Here is a 26,228-nt window from a genome sequence, read left to right as displayed (position 1 = left end):
GAATAACATAGAAAAAGCTTGTTCGAATTTATTTCATCTTCACGATGCCCTTTAATTCTGCTAGGATGCCTCTTCTTTGCTTTTTATGAATTTTATTCCAGATCTTTATATTGTCTCTTATTTTAGAAACAAATGTGAACTGTTTCACCATAAAGCGATGGAGCTGAAGTCTTACCGTAGTTTATGAATGTAAACAAAAATAATTGTAGTTATCTGATTAGTTACTATTTCCCGCCCTTAAACTTCCCATAAACTACTTTCAGCTCTCACAGTTCCAAATTATTTTTTCCAAAGCACCACATAAAACCCAAGAACATTGCAGATATACAAAACAAGTTCAAAGGTGTCTCTTGATCTACATCAGCGTAATCACGTTGAGAGTCTGCCCCGTAACATCTGCTTATTTTTACAAGGGTAAAAGATATGCATAGAAATGCGTTATTAGGTGAGATGAATTGGAATGTTATGTTATGCAATTATTTTAGGTTGTGGTTTGTTTTGGTTTGGATTTTTTCTTCTCAAGATTACTAAAAATTAGTGTGATCTGCAAGGGGATACAAACTCAGACTTCCCAGGATCTGGCACTGAACTCCTAAGATACGGTCTGTTAACCACTTTCCAAGACCACCTGAAATTAAGTGCTATTAGCTCTGCATTTGATAGAAAGTACCAGGCAAAATTTTAAATACAGGTTTTTGACTTGCAAAGCAGAACAGGAGGATGGATTCCGTGCCTGTCTCAGGCTCTGTAAGCGGCTATGTGGCTTTGGACATCCACGTCACTTCTTTGAGCATGCTTGCTTGTCTACCTGGCTTGGAGGCCTTCATGGAGATTCTGTTCCTTTTAGGCTTTAAGCACTGACGGGGTGTGAAAGCACAGCTATAATCCAGGTAATAATAAACGCACTCACTCTCTCATCACATCGCACTACAAGAGCAATGCTTCAGGGGATTCAGTTGGGAACCTGGTAAGCTCCAGGAAGATCTTCCACCTGTGAACATGCCCAAACGGAAACACCCTTCAGATGAAGCCCCACAGGGCTCATTATAAGATAAAGAGCTAAGAATTAGCTTGCAGAGATTTAAAAAAATTGGTTTAGAGGCTCCTCTCTATGTGATTCTTAGGTGATTTATGTTTTTCTGAGAAAGAAAAGTTCTCGCTGCATAACTTCCATATTTAAACATTGCAAGGGAAGTCTAGGGCAAAGGTAAAACTCTCTCTAAAAACAAACCACAACAAAACACCAAACCTCATGTAAGTTGTTGAGCATTTTCTTTGTCTTTTATTTTTACTCTGAATAAACCAATTGCCTAGAATTGTTAGATAGTAGCGTTACAGTGTGTCATCTCAAACTGCAATATTGACTGAATTACATAGGTTAAGACATAGGCTTTCCTGCCTTACATGCCAGCAAGGGTGCCACTGCCTTCCTCCACATCAAGGAAGTAAGCGTACGTCTAACACAGGCTTCTGGAGCTCTGCACAACATCACTGAGAGAGATTCACTAGCCTCAGATGCAGACAACACCGGATTGGGTCCTTTCTGGCTACACCACCTCTTAATTCTGGTGTGGCCATCCTGGAGGTCAGTTTAGACCCACAGTCCAAGGAAATGCAATGCATGTGACAAGTCCCTTCCAGTGCAGGCCGGCTTCACCATGCCACAATGGTGGCAGAGGTGCCAACGCATGGAGAAGCCTGCATTAGCCTTCTACAACCTCTAAATCCTCAAAGATAATAGAGACGCCACAGCAGAAAAAAAGCAAATGATTTTGCCTCAAAAGCACAGTATCCAGAGGGTTAGTCTGGTGTAACACGAGTTATATTTTATCTTGTTGGCTGTCTGTTTTTCCCGCAGGCTGCTAGCTATTCATCCCACAGAGCCTAAAGTGCACTAGAAACACATTAATGAATCAGGCCTTGTGTTACAGTTATAGATAAGATATTGCCCCCATTTCACAGTTGGAAAAATAAGTGCATACAGAGAGCAAATGACTTTCCCAGTTGCAGAGCATGCATATCTGTGGCAGAGCTGGGAGGGTTCATAGACTATCCCTCTGCTTGAATCACTGTCTTACATCCTATCCCTCCCCAGGACTAATTGTATTCTCATGAATGGCAAAAAACAGACAGAAGTTCCTGAGAACAGACATGTCTAAAAAAGTCTTTGGCGCAGGTTAAAAATGGACTTGAATCTTTAAAAAGACAGTCTGGGGCTCTGGAGATGCATAATGGGTTTTTAAGCTTCATTTCTACTTTTTGTGGTTATGCAGCAAGATTTTAAGTAGTCGACCAGCCCAGCCCATCTGGCTGTTCCTGCCGGTGATGATAGCGGTGGCCTCTGCTTATACATGCTGTGCTCATCAACAAAATTCTGCAGCTGACATGCAGCATACTTGTTTTTTGTTCCAGTTGGGCTTTGATCTACAGCATTCAAAGATGAGCAGCTCCTTTCAAGATATTTGCAAACCTTCTCAGAGTCTGATTGCAGCATGACATCAACATTAGGCTGATTATTACTTGACTGAGGAAGCACTGTTTCCATGAACACACTGGCTTTTCTCCTAATATCTAGTGAGCTAGATATTACCACACAGTACTTCGGCAGCAGCTCCATAGCAAAGTCCCGGTACTACTGCTGAAACAGAAAAGGATTCAATTTTCCTTTAAACGCTGAAAATCTGCTAACAAGATTTCAGGACAGTGTTGCTGTGTATCTCAGATTTTAAAAAAAAAAAAAAAAAGGTCTAACTATACCTACTCCAACTCTGACTTATTCAGTATACTTGAGTAGGTACAGAAAGTCTATTTCACCTAAATATTGTAGTAATTATACACTAGTGTTGTAGGCGGAAAGGAAATAAAGAAGGGGGAATAATCTCTTTGGAAATGACAAAACACTACTTCATTCTTTTCTTTTTCTTTCTTCACTTTTCACTGTTTCAACCCCCAACCCTCATCTTTTTTATGCTTTGAAAATGAAAAAAAAAACCCAATCCCAGACTTTCAATCTGAAATGACTAGATTAAGGTAAAGATGTAATCTTTGTGGAAGAGCACATGCATGCCATCTTTACAGAAAGTCACGGCATGCTCAGAGCAAATGCCTAGTTCCACCACATCGTTCAGCAACTCCTCGGGAATACCAAGCAACCAAAATGCATCTGAATGAAAACAAAGAAGGTTCAGTCTCTGCTCCCCTCTCCAAGATCTCATATACTACTGTACAATTGCTGGTCTCTTGAGAAAAGCAAAGTCACTATAAAGAATGAAAAAAAATAAGATACATATTACATAACCACAGACCCTATTCAAACTTCTGTTCTCTACTAGTGCCTTTAATCTACATAGAGGTTGCCCTGACTCAGACTCCTCAAGTGAAAGTAAGAGACTGGAGAGGACATAGACCTCCTTGATATCCAATCACATTTTGGCAGTTTTGCAGATTTTCTGCCAAGCACAGTGGAAATGTTAAATGATAAATGAGCCAGAGTCCTATGGGCATCTGACAAGAGACCCTCTGGAAGAGAACCGCTTTCCTGCACCAGAGCAGCTGAGCTAACAGAGTGAGCATTTATTTTCACTGAAGCGTGTTGCCACAACCCTCTGTTTATTTTAGCATTGTCAAATTTTCCAGTAGAACCTTTGGGGATACAGTCTTCCTTCGATGCATGCATGTAACTTCCATTAACTTCAGGGAAAGTATGTACTGGGACAGGAAAAAAATCATTATGGAGAACCTTTGGGATCTTCCTCCTTAATTGCAAGCATTTGTCCATGTTATTAGTCCTAAAAACTTAAAGGTAATTCAGAAATAAAACAAATACTCTACAGAACGACCAGAAACTATATAAACCAACAGTGTCTCTCTCAGTTCTCAAAGTTAAAAGACTAACATAGACCTTTTGGTCTGTTGCACCCACTGTTTGCTAATTATACAAATAATAAAGGAAGAAAGGAACTACTGACGAGGAAGGCTAGAAGAAAAAACCTGGAAACGAAAGAAAAAAGAAAAAGTCACCGCTTCTACCCTTATTCAAATAATATTCTGAAAGAAACAATGATTAAAAGAAAAGAAAAGAAAGGTCTGAGGGCATATACTGTTACACACAGGAATAAGCACAAGCAAACTTTCAAGGAGTCTTGACAGACCCCAGGTTACGTGTCCCCCTCTGCTTGTTTAACTCTCCTGAAATCCGCTAGTGTCAGAAAGGAATTAGCACGATGGTTTGTACTCACTCAAGACTATTTGTGAACTGGATCTAGCGGGTGCACATAAGATTAAATAAAAGAACATCAGTGCTGTTTACTAAACTGTTAAATTAATCCATCGAATGTATTTTTATTTCTTCACCTAGATCTGACAGATGGGGCATCACAAGCACAGTCTCTACCAGTTAGGGATATATTTTCTAAGCAGTTTCAGTTTCCCCCCTCTCCAAATGACTTTCCCAATTGTCACTTTAATAGCTGTACACTTCAACGAAATGAGCTTATGCCACTAGCCTGCAGTGCTTAGTTCCCAGTTGTCTTCTTTCCCTAAGAAGAACTGAATGCTGAGAAAAGCTGAGCTTGCTTTTTAATTATTATTTTTTATTTATTTTTTATTTATTCATTCTTGCTGATGGTGCTTGGAGTAAACTGTAATTTAAAAGTCTCACCATTGACTTATTTCTGTGTGTCCTGATGGTTTTCTGAGACAATCAAGAAATAACTAGGACACAAAATGAAACATATTCAAGCCATACGCTTACTTTTACAGGTTGACTTATCACATCACTCTCCCCACCTTTTCTACTTTTTCTGCAGTGTCAGTCCCTACCTAATTGTCAGTGTCTCATGCAAACATCCCTGAACCATCTTTTATACTCCTGCTTCTCTGAAATATCCCTGAATGAAGAGGAACCAGACAGTATCAGTTTATTAGGGAGTGTAGTGACAGGACAAGGGGTAATGGGTTTAAGCTAAAAGAGGGTAGATTTAGATTAGATGTTAGAAAGAAATTCTTTACTGTGAGGGTGGTGAGGCACTGGAACAGGTTGCCCAGAGAAGCTGTGGATGCCCCATCCCTGGAAGTGTTTAAGACCAGGCTGGATGGGGCTTTGGGCAACCTGGTCTAGTGGAGGGTGTCCCTGCCTATGGCAGGGGGGTTGGAACTAGATGGTCTTTGAGGTCCCTTCCAACCCAAACCCTTCTATGATTCTATGATTCTAATCTTTATCCTTTAACCATGCTGACCCCCACGATGCCTCTTAAATCTTTCCAAGGTGTCTCTGTCCCACAGAACAGAAGGAACCAGCTAAAGGTCTGTTAAATTTGGGGATAAAGAGCAGCATTTGCTTTTATCTGTTCTTCAGCAGAAACAAAAAGAGCATCTCCTCTGATGAACTTGTGCTGCATCATGATACACAATGAAATATTTCTTTTCTCAAATAAAATTACTCACTGAAACAAGGAAAACTTGATTTTTTAAATTACTATTTATTTTGCTTTGGAAAAGAACAGTAATAGATACTACCCCAGAGCACTAACATGTTAGCATCTAGCACGTTTTTTGAATAAGGCATCAAAACAGACATATCTTTCAAAATTACTTTCAGTACAAGCGTTAACCTGTATGCAAATCCATTTTGCCCCATAGCTACTCTCCTGACAAGAGACTGTGATCAGAATAGTCTTTACAAATTATAATCTGGCTTTGAAAATAGAAATTGAGAAGAAAGCGGTGCTAAAGCATTCTTGTGTTTTCCTAGATTTCTTCAATCTGTCACTCCTCTTGGCAGATTATTATCCAGAATATTTCAAGAAAAGCAGACAAAATAAAATGTTCATGATTGTTTCAGGTAACTCCAGGTTTCTATGAGAGGATAACTAGAAATAATTGTGACCATTTTAACATACTATGTTATCTGATAAATAAAACTACATTTAAATCAAACTCCTTCATGTTCAGCTTGTATATGAAAAAGATAATTTTCATAATAGGAGAGGGAGTAGAAAGAGGTCAGGATGTGCCCTAACAATTCATTGCAACTGAAAGACTGCTTCTATCTGCAGCAGTCATCTGCAACAGTAACTACAAAAATCTCCATCATTCTTCCTGTGGCCTAATTAGTAGTATTGCAGTATTCTCCAGCTTTAATGTCACAGCAAATTAGCGCAAGGTCTACAGCCATAGGAAAGATTTTAATGGCAACTACAAAACAGAAAACAAGGGGAACAGAGAGGAAGAAAAAGAAACAGATCTGGCGCGGATCTTTCAGCTGCACAAACCTACCCATAAAGTCCACACCACTCTAGAGACACGTTTGAAATCAAAACGCTTTGGCAAGCTGATCACCTTTGGTATTCTGTCATTTGGCCACTTTTGGTTTTGTATTCAGAGAATTAATAAACCCTTCCTAGGGAGTCAAGTGTTACCAGCCCAATAAAAGGACACTTGTCTCTGGGCCCTTGCTGGAGAGGTGCTAAGTACTTGCAGGTCCTGTACAGCCCCATGGACCTGTTCTGCAACTTGTCCTCAGACTTCGCTTGGACGTTTCTGCTTATGGCTCAATTCTTGTGTGGTTTTACAGCCTCAAATCTCAGATGCAAAGTACAAAGGCCAGTCCCCCTCTTATTTCTTTCAGTTTTGCATGAATAGTCCCATTACTTGTTACCAAAACTTTGTTGCCTTCATGATCCAGTCGGTAGGGGAAAAAACCCAACAAACAAACCACAAAACAATGAAGGAAAGCAAGATATGTTAAGCCTTCCCACTGAATTCAGTGGGCTTTGAATCAGGTTCATAAATGCATGAAAGGGACAGACTCACTCAAAAAGCTCTTTAAAATTTTTTAAACTAATCAATAACTAATTTTTAAAAAGTAATGCTATCATGCAAAATAGAATATAATTGCTCTGATACATGCAATGAAGAGCTACAAATATTAATAATAGAGGCGCAAATATAAAGACAGTTACTGTATCTGCATTGCCATGTTGTGAATTACCATTGGCTGCTATTGTTAGCTGGAAGGATCAGTGCAGATATTGCTAACTTGAGAGGTACAACATGTTCCAAGTTAGCTGTCAATTGTAAATAACATATTTTTTATGTTGTTATTACTTGTTTCCTTAGGCACTCATACAGAGTTATCCTCAGCTGGATTAAAAAAGTATAAAATAAATAAATTAAATCAACCCACACCAAAAAACTCTCAATTTGACAGCTAAAAACCCTCACACCTCTTAAAACAACAACAACATCCATTAATATAAGTGACACTTCCTTTAAAATCTCTCTCCTATAAATTGTCATGCCAAGTACCTATATACCAAATCCTTTACAGGAGAGTTTAAGTCTAAGAAGTCAACTCAAACTCCAGTTTTGTTTGCTTTGGGACTCTTAAATAAATAAAACACTTTGCGTTCAGATATACTGCAAGGAAAACAAAGAAACCCCTTTTTACATCCACAGAATGCAGGTCTGTGATCAAAATAAGCTGCCAGCAGTGGTATAAAAGAGCAACAAGAAAAAGATATTTGAATAAGAGCTGGTTAGCATCTTATTTAAACTTAATATAACAGCAATGTTGCAAGATAAAAGAGCTCAAAGTTTTATATCATGTTCCAAAAATGGCATTAGAGAGTAGCTACAGTTGCACAAAGACCAGCTGAAATCCTCAGAAATAGCGTACTTTAGACAACTGCACATGGAAACCACGCACCATAGTCAGGGATGCACAGGCAGATCAGAGAGAGAGAAAAGGGCTGAACAAGCTGCACTGCTGCTAGTCTTTCTAAAGTCTTAGTGAGGATCCCATGCAAATCTTCAGAGCAGAACACATAATTAAATTGGCAAAGCTTTACAATAAGCAGCAAATCATAATTGCTTTACTCAGCATTTGTTTTTGAAACAACATGCCGCATTCTTTTGGTATTCACGTGACGGTTGCGCTCCCATGTGCAGGAACTCTATTGCCCTTCAGCGTAATAAAGAGGGAAAAGCGTAGGAAAGAAGAGAAGGAATAAAAGTCAGATGTCCCCAAATGAATCCCTGCTGTGCCTACACACACAAGTCATGTTAATGGAAAAATATTCAGTAAGTTACTTTACTGAATGAAAGCCAGGTGAAGTTTGTAACGAGTCAGGATAATTACAGCAGGATTCCTCTGAGTCGAGGGCCTTGGCGGCTGCCGGCTCATGTGACACAGCAGCTGCTTCAGTCCTGCAGAACAAGCAGACTGCTGCTTTGTCTTTGACTTTCTACTCTTTTCCAAACCTTGTTTCTATTAAGGAACCTCCCCCGGCAGTTTTCCCTTTTTTATTATTAGTTTTAAATATACTGTCCAGTGTAATTTCGTGGAGCTATTAGTTGTCAACAGGGACTCGGGGGAAAACCAATTAGCACAAAAGATTCAAGCCTACAAGTATTTTTAATTGTATATGAGTTCTTGCCTGAGTAAAAACCACAACAATATGGGGCCACCCCAAAAGACAGGTACACATTTACGTTGCCCGTATTGCAGCAACGCAGCAGCTGACAAAACCAGCAGCTCTTCCAAAAGATGTCATCCAAACGCTTTGCAAGAGTTGTCCCCGCGCTGACGGGACAAAGCTATCAACAGGAAAGGCAGGAGCAGGAGGGAGCACACAGCACGGAGAGGGAAAGCAACGTCTCAGGGCCACAAATCGGGCAGTGGCAGAATTATGCACTTGTCCAGGCTTTCTGCTTTCAAGACAACACCCTACCAATAAAGCATGTCAACGTTCACACCACAAATAACAGCATCACTTTCCAGTCAAGGCAGATACAGCCGTGGTTCAAGTGCACCTTCCTGATTCTCTCTGTGGCGTACAGCTTGCAGACAAGACTACTTAAATAGACATTTTAGAGAGCTATTGTTTTACTGGTGCTGTTTTCCTTATCTCTCTTTCCATAAAAGCTCCTTCAACAAGCAACCTGAGCGTGATCAAGAAGACAAAAATGCATAAATAGAAATATCTGTGAAGCTAGATTAGAAACATCCGGTATTTCATGAACAGTGATAATTAGAGCAAAACCAACAATTTCAATTTCTTGGCTTTTCCACAGCTTTACAACAAGTGAACAGGGGTAATTGCCTATCAGATGGTAAAGACCAACCAATAATGATATTTTGAAAGCAGAAAGAGTAGCAGACTGGCAGTACATTTGAAGAAAAGGGGCGAAATGCTGGTAGTGGTTTTGTACCTGTTGATGACATTACAGTACACACATAACTCTGCATTGCAGAGAAGCTAGGCACTAAGCAAGCATTTTAGCAATATCAGCTAAGTGAACAAGAAAAAAAAAGCAGATTATGCCAGAAGACTTCAAGAATACAGTTTCCAACACCTTTTTCTTTCTCATGGAACAACCCGGTATCAAGTGAATCTGCTGAGAATCCTGGTTAAGGATTGTCAAGGGCAGTGTTCCCTTTAGTTTAACAATTAAACATTCTGACACTGAAATAGAGGCATGAGGGGTTTTGTTTTTGTTGGGTTGGTTGGTTTGTTTGGGGGGTGTGTGTTTTTTCTTTTTTTTTTTTTTTCCTCTCTTTCTCCAGTAGAGTTGTGATCGTACAAGTGAAAACAGAAATATTAGATGGAAATCTTGCAGAAATAGTGCATAGAACACCACTTCAGAAGGAAGATGAATCTCCATCTCTGGAGGTGTTCAAAACCCAGTTGAACAATGTCCTGAGCAAGCTGCTCTAGGTGACCTTGCATTGAGCAACGAGGTTGGACTAGACAATGTCCAGAGATGCCTTCCTGCCTCGGCCATTCTGTGATGATGTGAAGATAAAGCTAACATCCAAACTGGAAGGAGAAGCATTTTAAGACATACTACTCTGAGCTAATAAAAACAGAAATTAAATCTAAAACCATTTTATGAGATATCATAACACTTCTCTATTTGTTTAGATTAAAACTTTTAATTTCTGTAGATTTTGTGTGTGTGTGTGTGTGTGTGTCTCCCTTTTCTAGCCAGATCATATCTCTTTTAGGATTTTGAAATTGGTAACATATTTACAACTCAATTTCAGCTTCTTAAATTTCTTAATGTAAAATTACCAGCAGGGTATTTCTAATCTCTGTAGTTTTCTAGAATGCATGTTCAAATACATCAAGAAATCGCACCGAAATCTTTGTTAACTGAATTTCATTATGGATTCATATCTATGATTTAATGTGGGCATATATGTATGCAAACTTGATTCTCTACTTCCAGTTAAGCAAGAAACATGGGAAAAGACATTGCTGCTACAGAGAGAGAACAGTACGCTGCAGGAAATCAGATGAACTTCAACTAAAACATACAATATGAAAACAAAACTCTGAAGTTTTTACTCTGAATTACAGAAGTTACAGAATGTAAAGCTCTCTGGCAAACATTTTTAATGTCTGAAGGATTGTAAAACTCCTTAATAAAAATCCATTTTTCACAGGTCTAAACATTTGTTTCTGTCAATAACTCCATATATGTTTGTGCTTACAAATTCAGCAGCTCAAACTCAAGATTATTTTTAGGTTATTCTTTAAAGATAATGTTGAAGCAAAACAAGACAGTAAGTACCTTGCTTACTGTCAGAAGCGTTATTATGGTAGACAGGATGGTTAAAGAATGAAAGGTCAAAATTTCCTGTACCTGATATTCTTTACTAATTAAGCAGTGCGAGTGTATGAAATTAAATCCTTGGAGGACATCTTGAACATCAATTTTATTTTTATTTACAAATACAAAAACTAAGGACTTTTAGTCTCGTTTTAGGAAAAAATGAGCTGAATTCATGATTAAGTTTGAACAACTGCTGTGGGATCTCTTTGGGTTCTAGGTGTTGAAAAAAGGATCAATTAACAGAACTGGTAGAACAGGATCTCTTTCATGTATTTATGAAAAATGTGTCCTATTTTTTACAGAGTTTTCAAAATGGAGAATTCGTTTTTCCCTATGTAATATATAAAAATCTAATATGTAAAAAAATACATATTATCTTTGCCACATATTTTCTCTCTTCCATGAAACAAAACTACAAAAGGAACCTTTTGTAAATAAGTAAAAACTTCAGAGCTTGTATCTGTATGTAGTAGTATGTAAAGATACTGCTTGTATCTATAAAATTCTGATAAAAATATTTTTCTCTGATTCCCTGAAATAACAGATTAAGGAAAAAGAAAGCAAACTCTCTTATGATACCTGTGTTTCTCACTGTCAGCTGCTTAGAAATATCAAATATACTTTTCCTGTAATTTTTACTAGATATGGAAATACAAAAACAACATATGCAGAAATGTATTATTTTTTCCACACCCCCAAAAAATTCAGACTTACACAAAATGTAAGGATGCGAGGTGAATGCTGAATGACATATTAAGCTCTTTTTATAAGACCACCAAACCAGATAGGTCTAATCCATTTCTAAGTGACAGGAGTGGTCAGATTTACTTCTAATCTTTATGCCCAGTAATTCAACATACCAGAATGTTTCTGAGGAAATATGTAGTAGGAGATGCTAATGTTAAAGAGATGCAAAGTGAGGCTCCTGGGAACTGGTTATCACATGAGATCCCAGTCTACCTGAGATTAGTGCAGGTGGAGGAACAGACATCCAACTCTGCATAAGTATCTTCTGTCGTCATGATCTTCACTGTTTTCCTCAGAAGTTATATATTCTAGAAAATTGATGTAACATGATGGCATTTCCCTCCAGCCCTGACACTTTTGGTTATACATGCTGGTGTTGGCTGGGGTAGGGTTAATTTTCTTCATAGTAGCTAGCATGGGGCTATGTTTTGGATTTGTGCTGGAAGCAGTGTTGATAGCACAGAGATGTTTTTGTTCTGTGGACCTGTTGTTGCTGAGCAGTGCTTACACAGAGCCAAGGCCTTTGCTGCTCCTCACACCGCCCTGCCAGCGGGATGGCTGGGGGTGCACCAGGGGTTGGGAGGGGACACAGCCAGGACAGGTGACCCTAACCGACCACAGGGATATTCCATACCATATGACGTCATGCTCAGCATATAAAGAAGGAAGAGGGGGATGTTCAGAGTGATGGCGTTTGTCTTCCTAAGTCACCGTTACACGTGATGGAGCCCTGCTTTCCTGGGGATGGGTGAACCCCTGCCTGCCCATGGGAAGTGGGGAATGAATTCCTTGTTCTGCTTTGCTTGTGTGCACGGCTTTTGCTTTTCTTATTAAACTGTCTTTATCTCAACCCAGAAGTTTTCTCACTTTCCCTCTTCCGATTCTCTCCCCCATCCCACCAGGGGAGAGTGAGTGAGTGGCTGCATGAGACTCAGCTGCCGGCTGGGGTTAAACCACGACATTATAACAGGTAAGAAAGAGATTCAGAGCAAGATAATGCAAAGAGAAAACTTCCTGCAGTTCAAATAGAAGCGATGAAAAAAAAGTTGAAATAGTGAGTTTTCACCCACTGGGTTTGATCTCTGGTGGTGCAGACCACTTTGCAAAGAGCAGGGCTTCGTACTGGGATTGAGGGAGGGATTCAGAGGGGACACTGAAAACTGTCATGATGCAGACAGAATGAAATGATTGATCACAGGAACTGGGCGGGGGGCAGGCATTAAACCAATGCCAAAATATCTAACCTAACCTTTAACTCTCTTTCCCTAACAGAAAGCCCACCTGCTGCGCTTTCTCCTAAACTTTTAATTGCTTGCAGGTTCCTCATGAAATTTTTGCCACAAGCCTGGGAAATATTAGCATCCCTACAATGGATATATTCTAGGTTTGATACATGCCCTTTATTTCCATCCATCCCACTGCTCCAAGCTCCTCAGCTGTGTCCCTGCTTGCTACTGAACTGCTGATTCATGTCACAGCGGTGCTTTTAGCTAAAGGCTACCTTTTACAAATGGGCAGGAAAATGCCTATACTGTGCTCAGTACATCTAGAATAGGATACCCTATTTCAAATAAAAACACGCTTTTGAAGCTGGAGTCAACAATATTTAATCACAATGCTAAGCTTGCCATATGCCCAGACATAAACCCAGACAACCATGTCCCTCCAGCCCTGTTGGTCATATGGCCAGCCTGGTTTCTGCCAAGTCTATGGCAAGGGTGTATTTTTTCAGAGCCCCAGAAGCTTTCTGCCTTTCTGATTAGAGCCATAAATACCCAGGGACCCCAACCGTTTAGAGAACTACCTATGCTCATGCCAGGCTGAGACTGCTACAGGTCAGGCACTCGCACAGTTTTAGTGTTTTGCTGCCTGACATGGGCATTTGAAAATCCACTGAAATCTGTATGACTGGCCAATACAGACAAGTCAAGTTCTTTTGCTTTTTGCATAAGACCAAACTTACACATATATCTAAGATATGCATACATTTGCATCTCTCATTTTGGAACCTTAATTCTCTCTAAATTGGTTCAGGGTTTTTCCTCTTCCGTCCCCAGCATGGAAACTTCAAACATATAACAGAGTAGGAATAACTGAGAGGTAATTGCAAGACCAGTAGCACTTTATATTTTCGAAAAAGCATTTTTTCTTTCTGCCACTGCAGCTCTTTCTGCTTGCCTCCCTGTCTCCCCAGTGATGACAGTGCACTTTCTTTGCCTTCAGGGTCCCTTTTGTCATTTCGGTTCAGAATTCACTGGGAGATGTAGGCAACCAGGCATGCCATTGATCTCTGCTAGACAACGGAGGTGGTGGCTCAGCGACTGCACTGAAATATTGCCTTAAAGATAAGCAATTAACCTGATTAACTACCCAAATTATTTTCAGGTAATTCTGAGCTCCCAGCATATGCTCCATATACTTCGCTGAACATTAGCTGCTGCATCTCCATGCTGCATTCATATTTCTCTGTCTGGCGACAGCTATGTATGTAGACTGTTAGATAGATATTTGTAGATAAAAGCAATGATGAACAAAACTGCGTCTCCCCCTGTTTTGGTATTCTGTGACATTCCCATCTCAGCAGACTATGTCTGGCAGTCTCACAATGAAGCACTGCATGTGTCAGGGAGATGGATTATATCTGCAGTGTCTGAATTTCAACCCTGACTGTACCATCTCCTGCTTAACCTTACTTCAGGGATCTTGCATTTTTGTGTCTTTGAATTAGAACAGCAAATATATATATCTTTAGGTGCCCTGATTATGCCACATTGCAAACATTAAATAGTGTGAGATAACAAAATGAAAGAAAACATATCCTTTATACACATTTGGCAAATAGCATGTTTACTTTTTATTCTGAACTACACGGCTTGAAGACCAGTGGTACTTGCATTTTTGGGACAGTTTGTTTTAGGTTTTGGGAATTAAAAAAAAAAAATAAATCATGAATTCTTTTTCAGTGTCTTTAGGCAAATCACATAGAAATGAGAAATAAATGGATTAGTATACTCCATTTCACTAACTGAAGTATGAGCATCAATGCTGCAAAAATCATATGAAATAAATTGGTTAATCTCATCTCCTTCTGACCAGTTTAAAACATTGGTGCTGCAGCTCACAGCTTAGCTAAAATTTGTATCTAGTGTGCATTAAAAGAAGCAATGAAAAGGCTGGAAAATTCCAGAGTCACGGATACCAGTATGATGCAGACAAAGTCACACTACCTGGACCTGCACACTATTTTTTCCATGAAAAATTGCCAAACTTGGACCTTCACTGTTATAAATTCAGGTCTGGACAGAAATAGAAGGAGATACTAAAAGTGCAAGAGTTCATATTTTGCAATTTCTGAAGTCAGTCTTATATGGGAAACAGCTTTGTCCATCTGAGGTTAATTTGGTCCTTTTGAGTTATGACCTAAAATTTATCTTATAGGAATTTAAAGATTATAATAAGAGTATGATACTTTAAGTAAAGCAATGAATGCAGATGAAAGGCAAAACTTAATTAAATATGATAGCACACACCTGCAGTTGGATATCTCTTACTGTTCACAGTATTGGGCATTGGACTGATTTTAGAACGGAAACATCAAGCTAAAATGCTTACAGTTAAGTTTTAGCACTAGTTTCTCCTTTGTAAAATCTCCTAATTAGAAGGACTTATTCCACCAGTAGTTTCTAAAACCTGCATTGTGACTTCTGAGAGATGGCTATAACGGGGTATTGGGAGCATTTTTCACTGATCCTTCATTCAGTCTGGTTAGGTTTGGGGTTTAAATTAGCATAGAGAAGAGTACAAGGCTTATTATTATTATTATTATTATTATTATTATTATTATTTTAAATTTCAGGTCACTACAATATACTGAAAGTGTTGAATTAGCACATTGGATTTAAAGGCTGTTTAATTCATCTTGGTACTGGCACTTTAAAGGCTGTTGTTAAAAATAAGGGAAAGTAACTCTCTGGTTCTATAACAGTTTTTCCCTTCCACAGTCTTGAATCAGATAAAAAGAATATTAAAGAAAATGTTAATACTGCAATAGACTTAACATAGTACTGTACACATATATCTCTGCATATTCATTGCATGCTAAACCTATATAATTCCCTATATCAGATCAAATTATTAGAAAGAGAAACACCTGTAAGTGATTTATTATCAGAGATACAGTTCAAAAAATATTTTGGAATTTTTCCCTAAGTATTGTTGGCAAATAATGTTTATCCATCCTGAATCATCATACTTGAAAATATAGAATCCAGTCAGTGCAATAAAGAAACAGTCTTAAAGATTCGCAGAAATGCCCTCATGCTCTGAATTGTACTTCCTGGCTGATCTCAACTGAAACAGAGCCCAGGAGCTTTCCTCACACTCAAACAACACAGCTGTTTCATTGATCTGCTTATTTTGCATTTCAACACCAATATAATGTTTTGGTTTCCAAAACATTCTTATTTCTGTAGCTGTTTCATGCTCACTTTTCTTCTTGCTGCTAGAGACCGGTCTGTAACTATGTACAGTCATATTGCACAACCCACACTATTTCCCATGACTGCAAATTCTGCATATCTCAGAACGCCATAATGAGTACAACACATTCAAAAGCCTTTGGCGACCTTATTTTTTGAGCAGTAGAGACAACTCGATACATCTGAAGATCAGTGACAGACTCACACTGTCACTGAGAGAACTTTTGGCTGCCCCTGTCCTCTGAACGGTATGAAAAGCTGCTTCTACAGGTCATTCCAAGACTGTCTATATTGCCTCAGGGTATACATTGCATTAGTAGTTTATATGGTTACATCTGTTATGAAAACACTGTTGATGTTCTGTAATTTCACTACGGCTCCCAAAGGCATTTAATACTATCTAGTGCTTCTGGATCCAACCGTATTGATAATGCCTGCCTTTGGGAACCAGCAGCAATAGCTTTCTAGAAGACTGAATCGAGATTCATGCTCACCGTGGGAAGCGCCTTCTCTAGAAACAGGCACGTATGAACCTTCTTACCGTAGCAGCGAGTGCAGGACAAGGACCAGCCTTTGGTGACCGTTGGCTTCCCCTTTCTGCTAGGAATGATGTGAAGTGGAAACAGAGAGACCATTACATGTAGGTAAAAGCCATGAGTTTGAAGTTATGAATTGCACAGTGACAGTGTGAAATTCAGACCAAGTTAAAAACTTACTTTGAAAGCAATGTATCGTAAATGAAAAAGTAAAAAAAAAAATTTAAAAAAAAAAAAAAGTTTGAAGTTTTAGTTTATTCAGCTCTGGAGTATGTCCTTTACTACCCAAACTAAAACTTTCTCTTGATGCAATTACAAACAATTTAACAGCCTCCATTACATTAATTTCTATTTTCATACTTGGTTTCTTGCTGGATGGATGCAATGCACCATTGTCTCTTTCTTAGTCTCTTAACTGTTTAATGTGGAATATTTTCTGCTACTCCAGTGTACTGAAAACAGTCACATAATAAAACATACTAGTTGAATTACATGGTGACTTTTAAATTCAAAAACAGTAAACAATTTTGCTATATTTGCTTTTAAAGGAAACAAATTATATAAACTGATTAATTCAAGTGGATAAAAGTTTGGGGCATCAAACGTTTAACTTTGAAACAGCATTAAAGTTGTAGGTGGTTTTTTGGGGTGTAGTTAATCCATGTATTGAGTTCATGTCCTGTATTCCAACCAAGTGCAACTCTTACTGTTTTTAATAACACTAATAACATGTAATAACACATAATAATCCTAAAACATATGATCCAAGTTTTTATGGAAACTAATAATATAAAAGCTAAGTTTTACACTGCTGTTTCATGGAACTGAACAGACACTTACTTCAGGAGGACTTCAGAGCATTCAGACCAGACAGACACTCCAATGCTCATGAGTGCCCCCGACCAGCTTCTCTCAGCTGCTGTGTCATGATTCCCAAAAGATGTTATAAAGCTCAGAAAAAAGGCAAAGGGTGCTATTATGTGAAGAAAACCAACATATCGTTCCACAATGTCCCAAGAGCTTTGCAGTTAATCTCAAGATCACATACTCCATGTCAGGGTCTTGGAACAAGTTACGCACACATGCTGTATGTATCTCTATTTACATTCATGAACTTTAGCATATAAAAACTTTAAAAGTCACAGGTATTTTGAGCTACAGAAGTTCAAGGAATGTTTTCTTATGGCTTCATTTTCTCTCAATATCTTTGTCTTTCCTCCCAACTGTGAAATCCTAGATATCATTTCAGAGTTCTCAGCCCCTGAAAACAAAACTCATTTGTCCAAAGATATCTAATGATAACATATAAAGAAGACCAAGTCAGACTCTTCTTTGAAAATGCACAGTGATAAGCTACAGATATAAGTTCCAATAGGGAAATGCCAACTGGATACTAGGAAAAAGTTTTTGTAATAAGGGATCTCAAACGCAGGAACAGGTTACTGAAGAGGTCTGAACATCTCCAAGGATGGATATTCCATAACCTCACTTGGAGAAGACCCTGGACAACCCGGTATAAGCTGACCCTACATTTAACAGAGGGTACCCTCCAATATAAACTGTTTTATAAAAGACAAAATGACCACATATCTTAATACTTTTAGTACATAGGTGTTTCCCACATTCTGTCTTTGGAAAAAAGGGGAACATGGTTTCTCTGGCACATCAGGAAGCTACAGCAAACCCTACCACCAATCTGTAGTATTGCCCACTACATAACAGTCGAGAAAGCTGGACAGTATAAGTCAGCTATGTGGAAGTATGCTGAGGAGATTATTGACATAACAAAAAAGAAGAATTCATTGTTAAAGCAGGGGATCCTTTTCTTTGAGGAACTGATCAGTCTCACAGATGACTGGTAATTACAAGAACATTGTAAGCCTCTTTAGGACATTGGGCAAAACTGATTACCAAAGATGTTCAGGCAAGTGATATACCAACATAAGAAAAAGAGGAATTAAGGAAGTTACTCAAATGCTGTCTACTATTTATTCACTAAATCAACCTATCCATGGAGACAGACGATCCAGATATGTCCAAAGAAGTCCTCCACAAGCAGTTTCTAGTGTGCTTTTGTTTTACGAGAAGGAAAAGATCAGGTGAGCAACATCTGAGCACTAGTAGATACAAGCACATCCACAGTGTCAGGTGCAGACAGGAGATTTTTGCATGCATGAACACAAGCCATTCCTTTCCTCCTCGATCAATCAGAATACACACATTTGTTCATGCACACACCTACTCAGCAACAACAGTACATCTATAGAAGGTTGAAATTAGCCTAAACCAGTCTAAAATAAGTAGCATAGATTACATTCTTCACTATTTGAATGTAAATAGTAAGAAAAAAGTTGCATTCAGATTGCTAAAACACGGAGGTAACTTTCCACCTTCAAGACTATTGTTTTATCATAGGACCTCATTTATTCTTTTTCTTCAAACTGATGCCAGAGATAGCATCTCAAGGTCATCATTAAAAGCTTTTTTTTTTTTTTCAATCTAGAATTTCTTTCTGAACTTTGTCACTTACAGAATCATAGAATGGTTTGGGTTGGAAGGGACCTCAAAGATCATCTAGTTCCAACCCCCCTGTCATGGGCAGGGACACCCTTCACTACACCACGTTGCCCAAAGCCCCATCCAACCTGGTCTTAAACACTTCCAGGGATGGGGCATCCACAACCTCTCTGGGCAACCTCTTCCAGTACCTCACCACTCTAACAGTAAAGAATTTCTTTCTAACATCTAATCTAAATCGACCCTCCTTCAGCTTAAAATGGAAAGTGCGTTACAAACAATGTTTGACATTGTCTGGGGGCTTCTCTACAGTTTTAATTTTTCACAAAAGAACTGTTTAGATTTAAAAAAGAGGACCAATTGAAACCAGAAAATAATGAGCCAGCTTCACCTATGGAAGGTAGTATCTGTACTAGGTTGTTAAGACTTTGGTAGACTACTAATCATCATTATTAGGTCTTAGTATTCCCCCATGATATCTCTCTTAGAGAAGTCAGTGAGCTAGGATAATTATCCCATGAAGCTAGCAGCTTGGCTGGAAAATATATCTGCTGGACATCAAGTTATGTCAACAGTTCCACCACCTAGGAATTAGGAAGGAAATTGCTTTCAAGATGCAAGCTTTTAATCTTCCCTTTATTACTGAGCTTAAAGCACACTATCAAATTTAGTCTATGGGAAGCGTCAATCTAGCTGTTAAAAGAAGTAGAATGAAACAAAACTAGATTCTGGTTTAAGCAAAGATGTGTTTGTTGAAACTGAAGTTGCATAGACATCTTTTACTCTTCAAAGCCATCTAAAACTCTCATGGCTTGCTAATGCATGTTCAAATGCAATGGGCACAATGGGCAGATGCGTCTGATTACTGAGTTAGGTTGCCATCAATCAAACAATAAGCAAACACCAAGAAATGAAAAAGTGGATCAAAGACAGGAGTCCTTAAAAAAGTTGGTTGCATGGAAGGAAGAGAAGTCATTGGTCCCAGGAGGTATGTAGTAGCACAGACTTTATGTGAACAGGTCAGTTCCACTTCTCACCTTCAAATAAGGATCTCTCAAAGCAAAGATTTGAGGATTTTATCCAACACAAACAAGAGGAAAGAGTTGCCCCTTATGTTCATAGGTTGCTTTATCTTACATGCTTATCAAATGCGATTGCTCTGAATCTGATTAAACCATGACAACATGACAGTGTGATGTACATTTAATAACTCATCATAACCACAGATAAAAGAAACCCTTAAATAGGTGGCTCAACACCGCAGTACTAGGGATCAAATAAGTGAATCCTCTCTGGGTAACAGGTGAAGTTCAGTTTCTGTAGTTACCAGTTATTTTGGGCCATAAGCAAAAATATTTCTAATGGAGACTAGTGATGTCTTAACAGGTTTCTTTTTAAAAAGACTTGTGAAATGGCAAGTTTATATTGAACTGTAAAAATACCATTAACTCAAAACTGACCAAACAAAAACCTCATGGAGGAAGAGAAGAAAAAAAAAAAAAATTAGTCACTGGATGCAGTAGAGTAGCAATGATACCAACTCTTCATAAGACAACAAAAGAATGCTTTGGAGCATTTTGGAAAATGAATGACACTCACAGCAAGATGACGAAGTAGGATGACACCGAAGGTCCTGCAAATGGACTGACATGTGGAATATTGACCTTTGTGCCATTAAATTCTTGGATTACTAAACTTACTGTCTTTGGAACTGTAACTGATATTCAGACAACTCAAGCAGAAGATTAACATACATCACTCAAATGGGTTTGACTTCGTTCCTACTCATGTAACTCTCTGGACAAATTCTCAGTTCTACACTTGAAGCCCCAACAAAGTAACTGCATGTGCAGAAAAGATGAAGGGGAAGGAACAACTCATTTTCTAATTCTGATATCTCCAGTTAAGTCTGTACAGAAATCCTTCAGTGTTTTAATTGAAGAAGGTTTAGCTTCGTAGTTCAAAACACACTCTCACGTTCAAAAAGCAGGGTGTCTCTTTTAACTGTTAATGTGAGTGTATACATTAAGATGAAAATGAATTAAAATAAAGCAAAAAGTTATTGAAAATAACCCTAAAAATTAGGAACTGCAGCTCCATTACAATCTTTATTTCAAGAAAGCTTACAGCAACAGATTAAAATATTAACAATACTATTGTTGAAATTTTTTCTAGCTCTTCACTGTGTTGAGGCAGGCTAGGCTTCATCTCCTGTTCAGTCTTTGAACTGCACTCATTACTTCTTGCACACTGAGTAAGCAAGACTCAAAGGCTTCCTTTGCCTATTCTTCTTGCTTTTGCAAGGAATGCAGTGCAACTTTTGAAACACTAAATGAGTATCTCACTCTGAGCCAACCTCTGTCCTTAGCAACAGTTTATGACTACATTTTATTATTTTAACGAGAGATGGAAATAGCAGGAATGTTCGGCAGCATTGTAATAAAACAGCTACATTGCTCATTCAAATGAAACTGTATTAGATACAAAGTGTTCATTAAAATAGCATTTCTGTCAGACTTAACCTTAAAAACAGGGTAAATCAAAGCTAAAGCTGAGTTTTAACTCTTCACTTGTGCCCGCACACCACGCTATCTCATCCCATTGGTAAACAGACAGAGCATATGATTTCCAAGAATTAGTTTAGTCAAAGACTTAACCTCAGTTTCTTTCCACTAGTATCTTAAACCTCACAAAAGAAATGTTATTTTCTAAGATATTTTTAAGTTTCCTTTGTACCACATCTTGATCAAAGCTGTGAGTCCAGAAAAAACACAGCCATTCTGTGTAACAGATTGGGATATTTCCAAAGCCATGCTTAAGACAGATGCCTATTTCCAACAGAAAATCGAACATGCTCTATGAAAGGTGATATTTTTGTTTAGTTTAGTAACAACAAAACAGATGCATGGAGGAAAAGTGGCACACAAAGGATCTCAGACACAAATAGACTCAGCAAAACGTGGACTTGCCAACTCATTTTACAGATGGGGAGGGAAGGGGTAGTTCTCCTTTTCTCTCTCCACATGAATAAGTTTCATTTTCACTCAAATCAGCCCCATGAATGCCTTTCCCTATTATTTATGTGAACCAAAGGGCTAAAACTATCTTGATTGGCTGAACTGGAGTTTGGCAAAAATAACATCTGTAGTTGTTCTGCCATGATGCTCATTGCTGTAGTGCTTATTCAGCCGCCAATAACACACTGATCAACATGATATAAAACTGTTTCATTCTTCACTCAGCAGAGACAGTAGTATGTACTAAAGTATTCAGGGAGGAAGGCAGGGGATCCTTTGATTTTTTTTTTTTTTTTTTTTTTAAACCCTTACTCATTCATTTATATTCATGGTACATAAAGCGTAGTCAAACACATACACTTTATACTTGAAGCCAAAGCACGGAGTGGAGGTTTGTGATCCCTGAGGTGTTCACAAAGATGCTGTATAGCTTTGGGCCAGCCCTCTAGAAAGTTTTTGCTCCATCTGTACTCACCCATCAGATATGAAGTGCGTGTGTGTGCATATGTATCTGACTGACTAATTAAAACTTGGTCACTTTCTTGTATTTCTTGTTTTTCCTTTGCAATATTAGGTTGAAGGAAGGTGTCCCTTGGGATCTCTAGGGTTACAGAACAGATTTCTAGATATTTCTGCTGAATGCATTCAGAATGTATTAACAATATATATATTGACTTCATATTTCAGTCAACATCAAAATTTATTGACCCTTGAGGTAAATATTAATCTCAGCCTTGACTCAATCAATATTTACCACTTGGTTCAATACATCTTGATGATCATCTCAAGGTAATTCAATATATACTTGATATGCAAGAAAGTTTATTACACTGTTACATGGGGTTTATGTACTGTTCTTCTATTTTATTTTAGGAGATAAAGTTTCTAAGTGGTATTTTGATAAATAATGTTATCTACTTTTAGCTGATACTCTTTATCATAAATAAAATAAATATGCATAATGAGTTCATAGACCTGTATAGCAAGCTTGGGGAAAGCAGAGCTCAGCACCAGTAAGTTTTGCTTAGTAATGAATTCAACAAAATGCCAAGGACAAAGTACACAACTGCCATATTAAAAAAAAAAAAAATAACCCACATATACATAGAAAAAGAAAAGAGTATTTTTAAAGACTAAAATTTCTTGTATTCACAAACAAATTTGAAATAAAGAAATTGTTCTAGTAATGTTCCAGACATCTAGTAATTAAAAAAGGAAGAGAGTGTTCTATAGTTACAAAAACCTGTACAACATAATTCCCCCCCCCCCAAAAAAAAAAAAAGAAAAAAAGACATAGGTAGAAAAATGCAAGCAAATAGTTTTTCAACTCTTCTCAAACAACAGTTCAGCAAAACCTCTCTTCACCATCTCCACACTGCAGCTGTTAAAGACAAAGCCTCTATTAAGGATCTGTACACATTATTAGGCTCTGAAAAACACCTGAAGAATCTTATGACCACTGAAGCTGCATTCTCATATCTCCTGTGGGTTTAACTGGTGAAGTCAAAAAAACAAATTTGGATTTGGTTGAAAAAGGCTATCCCAAATTCAGTAGTTGCTCATTTCAGAGACTGAAGGCTGATAACAGATGCCACACCTAAGCAGGTATCCTGCTGCAGAAAGCTGTATGAACAGTCTCCCTGCCCACAGTGTTCCTGTTATCCATATAAACAGAGTACACAAAGCATGAGTGAAAAGTAACGATATTTACTGTGGCCAAGAAAAAGGCTGTTTTGACAACTCAGCAGAAAGACAGTCACCTCCTCACCCCATGCTGACCGCATGCCTGGCACCATAAAGGACTCTCCACACCACGCTGTCCTGCAGGGTCGCACCTGGTCAGAAGTATAATGAGGGCACGACACAAGCAACTTAACAAGGGGCATGGATCAGGTTTGTCCCATGGACCAAGACTGCACAAAGGTCTATGTCATTTATTTTGTTAGAGAACTAGTTTTCTGGGGAAAACAACAACAACAACAACAGCAACAACAAAACCCGCAGAACAAGCAAACCCCAAATTTAGATTTCCCAGATGTGTTGCTGAAAGCAAAACTTCAGATAGATTTTGTTTTATGAAAAAGTAGAATTTACGTATTCATCCTTACGCATGCCCCACTGAAGTTATTTATGTTGAAAAACCAACTGTCAGATGCTTTCTGAAAAATTGTGGGTTTGAACTCGAGTTGGGATACACATTTACTATTTCTCATGGAACGTACTAACAGGACAAGAATGATACCCTTTACCAATAAAACCCCCTCTACCTCAGGTTTTGTTACAAGAATGCAAAAAATCAGAGTTCTGCAGTCTGCGTTATTTCCTTAACGTCAAGGAGCAATTCATAAAACAAAGTCACGAAGCACCTACCTGGATATCCTTAGAGCTGTGTACAAAACAACAAAAAAGCTTCCAAGAAGCCAGAGAAATTATAACATCTGTCTGAGTATCTTCAAACACAGCATGATTTTTGCTATCAGTGGACAGAGATAAAATTCAGTGTTTTCAGACGGCAGTATTTGAAGATTTTTGTAGCTCTGACTACACAGCTAATGAATACATTAACCATACAATTCATGAGCAAACTTATGCTGAAAATAGCACACCTGAAGCTGTTTACTGTCGCTACATTGATTTCCACAGGAGTAGCAGAATCTCTCAGGAAGATGAGCTCTCCAGGTGCCTGGATTTATGAAAATATGGGCAAAATATTCCTATATTATATACAAATATAGGCACTTGAAATTGAAGATGCACACAAATTTACTGTTTACTACTCTGCACCATTAGATGGTGGATGACCAGTAGTTCTTAGCTTTTAACTAGGGACTCCCAGAAGTCAGCAGATTACTTCTGCCTGCAAGAACTAAAAGAGCAAGTCTATATTCAGCAAACTTAAAATTACTAAAGGAGATCTTTTCCTCCACTGGGAAATTTTTGATTTATGGATACCCTGGAAGATTATGAACTACTGATGAAGGTTCCATCTATTTGGTACACAAGCCTGAAGATAGGATCAAAGCTGTAAACTATAATGTACAAGAAGAAATTTAAGCTAGAATTAGGTAAAGCTGCTATTAGCAAAAGGCAAACACTCTGAAATGCAATTGGGATTGCAACAAACCATAAAGATCACAATTTTCTGGTCTGTTTCCTTTCTCTCCCATCTTTAACTCAACTTTGCCACCTCACTTCTGTGGTTGTTAACAACAGTAGACAACAGCTGAAACCATTGCATAAGTATAGCACAGAAATGTCTCCAGTTCCCAATGCAGCAGAAGAAAAATTTAGGTTGGAACAAATGAAATATAAACTTAAACAAGCACAATATAAAAGAAATTTTTCTTGCATGGAAAACCAGAATAATATACCTTGGGAAGGAGAAAAAAAAAAGCAAGCAAAACGCTAGTAAGACAAATTATATAACTACGTGCATGAAACTTAGTCTTTCTGTTTAAGTGAAGTGGATTTCTCAAGTGCTTCTATAAGTAGGAAGTGCCACAGACCTAGCATTTGTTTACATGATGCTCATAAGTCAACCTGATCAGTCAAACCTGAAGAGGAACTCTCAAAGCTGAACAGAAGATTCATGCAGACAGAAGAGTTTCGTCCTTTGAGTAAACATGAGTCAAGGACAAAGACTTCACTGGATAAAAGTGAAAAAAGCATGTTAAGAAAAATAATCCAAGAAAGTCATCTTTAAAGTAGGCATCAGCAATCTGGTGATTAAAATAATACTTAGTAGAGTTTTATTACCCTCCCCCCTTTCACTCCCTCAAAAAAAGAAAAAATAATTAGGGAAAAAAAAAGCTGTATTATATCCACTGTCATCTAAAATATAAAAAACAAAGACAACCCAGATAAATGTTTTTAAGCTATTTAAAAGCCAAGAAATGGTTATTGCAGGTAGCTTCTACATAGACTCTTAAAGAACACAAACTCTTTTGAAAGTTGCTTCCTATAGGAATCATCTGTGTATTGAACAGAGAGCAGTCTGAGCAGAGGACAGGAAACAACCATTAAGGCTATTCATACTAGAGCTGGGTAAGAAACGTAAATTTTTGCCCACTTGTGTAGCAATTGTAATCTTCTTTATATTCATACATATTTGAAAAAAAAAATCAGCAATGCTGTACTTGGGTTTAACTTTTGCTATATATTTTTATTATATATGTTAAAATGTACAGGAGTGTAGGGAGCTACCATTTAGCAGTCTTCAGCTCTACTTTACTAAAATAATGCCACTGCTTTGAAACAGATGCTATACAAAAAGTTAAGAACAATTGCATATTCTGCATTTGTTCTGATTCTTT

General features: G+C 38.1%; 1 long non-coding RNA gene across 1 annotated transcript in view; it reads right to left on the bottom strand.

The window, feature by feature from the left end:
• The window catches only part of LOC142600110 (uncharacterized), a 40,444-nt gene extending 23,109 nt beyond the window's left edge, over positions 1-17,335 (bottom strand). The window contains exons 1-2 of the long non-coding RNA XR_012833565.1: positions 17,222-17,335; positions 16,340-16,445 (exon numbers count right to left, since the gene is read on the bottom strand). This is a non-coding gene — a long non-coding RNA (uncharacterized LOC142600110). The remainder of the gene's footprint in view (positions 1-16,339; positions 16,446-17,221) is intronic.
• Between the last annotated feature and the right edge of the window lie 8,893 nt (positions 17,336-26,228).

The sequence above is a fragment of the Balearica regulorum genome, chromosome 1 (genome assembly GCF_011004875.1).
Source record: "Balearica regulorum gibbericeps isolate bBalReg1 chromosome 1, bBalReg1.pri, whole genome shotgun sequence".
NCBI lineage: Eukaryota > Metazoa > Chordata > Aves > Gruiformes > Gruidae > Balearica > Balearica regulorum.
Note: the sequence above shows the minus strand (reverse complement) of the source record. Positions and strands in the feature narration are given on the sequence as shown.